The 7,374-nt window shown below is 43.7% G+C and overlaps 1 non-coding gene across 1 annotated transcript; it reads left to right on the plus strand.

The window, feature by feature from the left end:
* Positions 1-5,273: 5,273 nt before the first annotated feature.
* On the plus strand, positions 5,274-5,437 carry LOC149466407 (U1 spliceosomal RNA). The gene has a single exon (XR_016312097.1). It is a non-coding gene; the product is annotated as a U1 spliceosomal RNA (small nuclear RNA).
* The last annotated feature ends 1,937 nt before the right edge of the window (positions 5,438-7,374 follow it).

Raw genomic sequence — 7,374 nt, forward strand, 5'->3', positions numbered from 1 at the left:
CCTATTGACCCAGTCTAATCTGTTGCCATTTTGAAAACAAAAGTCTCAGTGGGTTAAACTGCCAAATACTGGTAGAAGCATCACATGGCATCAATATTCCTCTTGTATCATGCAGACTTTTTATAAGGGCACTAATAGGGGAAGTACAGTATATTATAGATTTTAGGCTATACTATTTCTTACAATAGGTCAAATACAAGAAAAGTTCAGATGGACTATAGGCAGCTGACAATTCCATTGTGAGTGGAGCACATTTGGATGAGCAATTCACTGCATCTCAATACTGCACAGATTTTATTGCTCTGCTTACCAATGAAAAGAAGCTGCCTAATCTCTTTCCAGCTGATACCCTCACCAATTAAATAGTCTACTGAGGTTAAAAAAACAAAAAATAACACACACAAGAATTTACTGCAAATTGGGAAATATCCATAAAATATCCATAAATCTGCCTGATCTGGGTCAATTTTTCAAATCATTGTTTGTGTATACACTATTTTAATCCTATTTCTACTGAATACTGGATGGTGCAATGTATCAAGTGTTTCTTATTCCATCAATATACTTAATAGAATACAGTAAATGTGAAACCATGAGATCTGCTTGAAGAGCTGACAATCTAAACAAATGTTGCCACCTGGTGGAATTTACTGGTTTTGTTCTCTAGTATCTTTTTGCAGTGTTCCACGATATGGACATATCAAATATTTGCAGTCCCTTCCTTGTGCGAGTTAGCTAGTGGGCAGCAAATAAAAGTAAATGCAGAAGGATTCAGAAAGGAAAGTGTTACAAAATGCACTTAGAGATTTCACTCCAATGTTGTTCTTCTAGAATTTTCCAGTCTATTAAAAAACAAAAGGATAAGGTTTGACATCACACAAATGAATTTGCTCTTTTCCTGTAGCTAAATAAAGACACTTTATGACATTTTACTTTTCTGTTTAAATTTTCATAAGAGGATGTGTGTCATACAGTAAAATGGATTTTACAGTTCGTGTGAATCAATCTCTGTTTTCCTTGAAACGTTTAGGATTTTAATGCTACATAGCAGTTCGCAGAATATTGTGTTATTTAAAGTGTAATTGGAAAGCATGTATTTCATTGCCAGCGTGCACATACACCTTGGCAAACAATAGCTATCATATTTGACAAAGAACAAGTAGAGAGGTTTTTTTTTCCTAGGGCCAGTGCTTGACTATTTTGCACCCTAGGCAAGACCAGTTACTTGTGCCTCCCCACCCACAAAAATAAATAAATATAACATTTTTAAAAATAGTAGAACATATTAAATCAACAAAATATGAAACTGCTACATTTCTTTTAATTTGCAAACATAAGTGTCACCTCCAGATGCCACCAGCACCAATATTAAAGACAAAATATACACTATATTGCCAAAAGTATTGGGACACCCCTCCATATCATTGGATTCAGGTGTTCCAATCACCCATGGCCACAGGTGTATAAAATCAAGCATCTAGGCATGCAGACTGCTTCTACAAACAATGGGTCGCTCTCAGGAGTTAAGTGAATTCAAGCGTGGTACCGTGATCGGTTGCCACCTGTGCAATAAGTCCATCCGTGACAGTTCCTTGCTACTAAATATTCCACAATCAACTGTTAGTGGTATTATAACAATGTGGAAGCAGCTGGGAACAACAGCAACCCAGCCACGAAGTGGTAGGCCAGGTAAAATGATAAAGCAGAGCGTGTGGCCTTCAGATTACCACCACAACAGTGCATAGAGAGCTTCATGGAATGGGTTTCCATGGCCGAGCAGCTGCATCCAAGCCTTAAATCACAAAGTGTAATGCAAAGCATTGGATGCACTGGTGTAAAGCATGCCACCACTGGACTTTAGAGCAGTGGAGTCGTGTTCTCTGGAGTGACGAATCACGCTTCTCTGGCAATCCAACTGATATGTCTGGGTTTGGCAGTTGCCAGGAGAACAGTATTTGCCTGACTGCATTGTGCCAAGTGTAAAGTTTGGTGGAGGGGGGGATTATGGTGTGGGGTTGTTTTTCATGGATTAGGCTTGGCCCTTTAGTTCCAGTGAAGGAAACTCTTAAGGCATCAGCATAGCAAGACATTTTGGACAATTTCATGCTCCCGAATTTGTGGGAACAGTTTGGGGATGGCCCCTTCCTGTTCCAACATGACTGCGCACCAGTGTACAAAGCAAGGTCCATAAAAACATGGATGAGCGAGTTTGGGGTGGAGGAACTTAACTGGCCTGCATGGAGTCCAGACCTCAACCACAGAGAATACCTTTGAGATGAATTAGAGAAGAGACTTTGAGCCAGGCCTTCTGGTCCGACATCAGTGCCTGACCTCACAAATGCACTTCTGGAAGAATGGTCAAACATTCCCATAGACACACTCCTAAACCTTGTGTACAGCCTTCCAAGAAGAATTGAAGCTGTTATAGCTGCAAAGGGTGGGCCAAGTCAATTTTGAACCCTATGGACTAAGACTGGGATGCCATGAAAGTTCATGTGTGTGTAAAGGCAGGCATCCCAATACTTTCGGCAATATAGTGTATATTAACCAAATATAAAATTATGATCTGATTTTGTTTCTCTGTCTAAATAACCAATCAGACAGAGAAACAAACAAAAACAAAAGACTTACAAAATGCCACAGGATCAGCAGCCACCAGCTGCCTTGCAGTAAGGGACTCTGAGAGGAACACAGGAAGAAGCCACAGCTCAGCTGCTACACTGGCCCCAGACACCCGGCATCTTCCTCTGTCCTTTCTTCCTTCCCCTCTGCCACCCCTTCCCTCAGCTGAACGATTATTCATGAAGTGGCGATGTCCCACACGATCATTCAGCATCTGCTCCCCTCACCATGTCCGCCCCCCTCCTCCACCTGCCACCTTCATGACCCACCATCTTCCTAGACTTGGCTCACCTCTGATGGCTCTTGCCGGGGTGCGAAGTCCAGGCTGCAGCTCTCAGTGAGAACAGGCAGCCTGATGATCCTACTCACATTGTGTTAACTCTGCAACCAGAGCAACCCCCTGGATATTGATTGGCTCCAGCTGTGTAGAAGAAGGTGAAGCCAGTGCTGGACACACCCCATTTGGTCACTAGCCGACTCTGTGTTTCAGCTGGAGGATCGTGTGTGCCAGTGTGTGTACAAGAGATGTATGGACCGATCCTACGATCAGAGACTGCTGACACCAGGGGTCCTGTGCTAATTTCAACACTTACCATCCTAGGAGGAGCCAACACTTCACATGGAATACTGATATATATATATATATATATATATATATATTACTGTATATACACTAAATGGTCATGTGTGTGGACATGCTGTGAGATAATTGTGCTGAGTAAAGGTCCCATCATTCCCTCATCATTCCCTGTGCATGAGGAGAGAAGGACTCTGCAGAGAAATTAAGAATCTATACAAGAGGTCCATAGGCCAAACAGAGAGAGTGCTGGCCTGTGCTCCTCCCAGGTGCCCCTAGGTGGCAATGCGCCCTAGGTGGCTGCCTAGTTTGCCTAGTGGAAGTACCTGCCCTGCCTACGGCTGGTTGCCAGCAGACTAAGACGCAGACTTTCTTTGGTTAGTTACATACTGTATACCAGGGGTGGACTGACAACTCATGGGGCCCCCGGGCAATAGGGGATCATGGGGCCCCTGCCACGGCAGACTGACCATTTGGAAACCCAGGCACTACCCGAGGGCTCGGGGTCAGTAGGGGGCCCCATGAGATGCCGCTGGTACCTTTTACATAGGCTTTTTTGAGTGTGGGCAAGGACACAGGGGCCCCATGATCCCCTATTGCCCGGGGGCCCCATGAGTTGTCAGTCCACCCCTGGGCACCTGTGTCCTTGTCCACACTCAAACCACATCCAACAAAGCCTATGAAAGGTACCAGGGGCATCTCATGGGGCTCCCTAATGACCCTGGGCCCTCGGGCAGTGCCCAAGCACCCGAATGGTCAGTCTGCCCCTGCTGTATACATAACATAATTATGTGGTAACAATAAGGTTGTAAATATATTGGAATTTTAGTCTCTTTCACATTACTGTAGATTAAAAATACATTCAACAGTACGTACGTTAACAAGAATAATACTACAATGCTGATAACTACCAAGGGCATTGCTACAGTGATCTAACTGGATGAATCCACGACTACCATGAGTTCATGGGGAATCTCCAAGGTTTCCTGGATTCAAGAATCAAAAACTTTTGGACAAAAACATCTCAGGCTTGCCTGCCAGAAATTAGGAACAAGCTACAATGCAGTGCATAACCTTTTGCCCTGGTCAGATGAGTCATAAGAACCCACAACCTGAAGAAGTCAGTAGCCCAATCCCCTGCCTATAAAAGAGTTGCAGCCATATTGTCAGTGTATGTTATTATTATTAGGGCATGCTGACATTTCTGTGTATGGAGTGATACCGTTTTTTTTTCCTGTTGGCCAGGGCTTTTTTTGTGCAGATATTACCCACCCTCCAATCCACCAACTCCACGCACATGGGGCAGGATTCTGGAGTGCATATCACACAGGGCTTAGGAGTAGGTAACACAGGCCAGTGTACCAGAAATTACCTTCCCCCCACCCCCCTCCACAGAGCTCTAACTCCACCCCCTTCCCTCCAATACAGTACTCTCTTTCTCCTAATTAAAGAGCTCTCCCCCACTCACCTGAAAGTGCCAAGGAAAATTCCTTGGCAATGGCTCTAGGAAGAGCAACAAGGCTGGTGCAGGGGCCCCCCGGGACTGACAACTCATGCGGCCCCCTGGGCAATAGGGGATCATGGGGCCCCTGTGTCCTTGCCCAAACTCAAAAAAGCCTATGAAAAAGGTACCAGGGGCATCTCATGGGGCCCCCTACTGACCCTGGGCCCTTGGGCAGTGCCCGGGTTTCCAAATGGTCAGTCACCCCTGGGCTAGTGTGTTGCTGCTCGATGAGGTGCACTGTCACTGGTAAACACAAAAGCTAGCAGACTAAGTGAGTAGTGTAGAGAACAGTTAGCAACCTCAGAGGAGCTCTGCAGTGGCAGCCTATTGATTTATCTCAGTACAAATATAAATTATCAACTCATGTTCCAGCTAAAGGCCCAAGGGAGTTTTTGCCTAGTTGTAGGATGCTTCCCTTTCCTCTTATTGTGTACTTGTATAACTTTATGAGATGAGAAAGAGGGATACCTTTCAGAACAAGGTTTTAGCGAAAGGATGCCACCATTTCCATCTTTAGTTACTAGGATCAAGAAGGAATTATATATATATATATATATATAAAAAAAACACACACTTACCTGGCAGGGGAAATACCATAATCACAAAGGTGGTTTTCCCAGTGCAAGGCTCATCCATTGCACCCTGGCTGTGCTGACTCCTGTGATTTCCCCAAATCCGGGAGGCTCGACTTCATAGTTTGTGGTAGTGGGGGACTGCATTTGTGCTTTCCCCTGGAAAAAGGAAAAAGAAAAAGAATGATTAATATGCTACATATCAAAATACTTGTTTGACTTTTTGTCATCTTTTACACCTTTGGGACTGCTTACAACTGATGTACATAGTTTTAGCTACCCTGTAAAGCACTGTACAATGTGTTGGCACTAATTGAATGCCTAACTAATCACACCCCCATAGTCAAGTTTTTACAAAGCAGTCACAACCAACTAGTATTCCTCAAGTTATGTGCTTATACAGTCAGGTCCATAAATATTGGGACATCGACACAATTCTAACATTTTTGGCTCTATACACCACCACAATGGATTTGAAATGAAACGAACAAGATGTGCTTTAACTTCAGACTGTCAGCTTTAATTTGAGGGTGGTTACCACCAAATCAGGTGAACGGTGTAGGAATTACAACAGTTTGCATATGTGCCTCCCACTTGTTAAGGGACCAAAAGTAATGGGACAGAATAATAATCATATATCAAACTTTCACTTTTTAATACTTGGTTGCAAATCCTTTGCAGTCAATTAAAGCCTGAAGTCTGGAACGCATAGACATCACCAGACGCTGGGTTTCATCCCTGGTGATGCTCTGCCAGGCCTCTACTGCAACTGTCTTCAGTTCCTGCTTGTTCTTTGGGCATTTTCCTTTCAGTTTTGTCTTCAGCAAGTGAAATGCATGCTCAATCGGATTCAGGTCAGGTGATTGACTTGGCCATTGCATAACATTCCACTTCTTTCCCTTAGAAACTCTTTGGTTGCTTTTGCAGTATGCTTTGGGTCATTGTCCATCTGCACTGTGAAGCGGCGTCCAATGAGTTCTGAAGCATTTGGATGAATATGAGCAGATAATATTGCCTGAAACTTTTTAGAATTCATCCTGCTGCTTTTGTCAGCAGTCACATCATCAATAAATACAAGAGAACCAGTTCCATTGGCAGCCATACATGCCCATGCCATGACACTACCACCACCTTGCTTCACTGATGAGGTGGTATGCTTAGGATCATGAGCAGTTCCTTTCCTTCTCCATACTCTTCTCTTCCCATCACTCTGGTACACGTTGATCTTGGTCTCATCTGTCCATAGGATGTTGTTCCAGAACTGTGAAGGCTTTTTTGGATGTTGTTTGGCAAACTCTAATCTGGCTTTCCTGTTTTTAAGGCTCACCAATGGTTTACATCTTGTGGTGAACCCTCTGTATTCACTCTGGTGAAGTATTCTCTTGATTGTTGACTTTGAGACACATACACCTACCTCCTGGAGAGTGTTCTTGATCTGGCCAACTGTTGTGAAGGGTGTTTTCTTCACCAGGGAAAGAATTCTTCGGTCATCCACCACAGTTGTTTTCCGTGCTCTTTCGGGTCTTTTTGTGTTGCTGAGCTCACTGGCGCGTTCCTTCTTTTTAAGAATGTTCCAAACAGTTGTTTTGGCCATGCCTAATGTTTTTGCTATCTCTCTGAAGGGTTTGTTTTGTTTTTTCAGCCTAATGATGGCTTGCTTCACTGATAGTGACAGCTCTTTGGATCTCATCTTGAGAGTTGACAGCAACAGATTCCAAATACAAATAGCACACTTGAAATGAACTCTGGACCTTTTATCTGCTCATTGTAATTGGGATAATGAGGGAAGAACACACACCTGGCCATGAACAGCTGAGAAGCCAATTGTCCCATTACTTTTGGTCCCTTAACAAGTGGGAGGCACATATGGAAACTGTTGTAATTTCTACACCGTTCACCTGATTTGGATGTAAATACCCTCAAATTAAAGCTGACAGTCTGCAGAATTGTGTCAATGTCCCAATATTTATGGACCTGACTGTATGTGTTAAGGGAACAGATGACACAATGTCTCCTTCAGACCCCGTTCACACTTTGCATTGCTGGAACATGTGTTCCCTCTTGCAATTTTTGGGGGGCAATCTACACGCATTTACGCA

This window comes from Staurois parvus, unplaced genomic scaffold, assembly GCF_062004578.1.
Source record: "Staurois parvus isolate SC_StPar_1 unplaced genomic scaffold, SC_StPar_1.0 ptg000131l, whole genome shotgun sequence".
NCBI classification, from domain to species: domain Eukaryota; kingdom Metazoa; phylum Chordata; class Amphibia; order Anura; family Ranidae; genus Staurois; species Staurois parvus.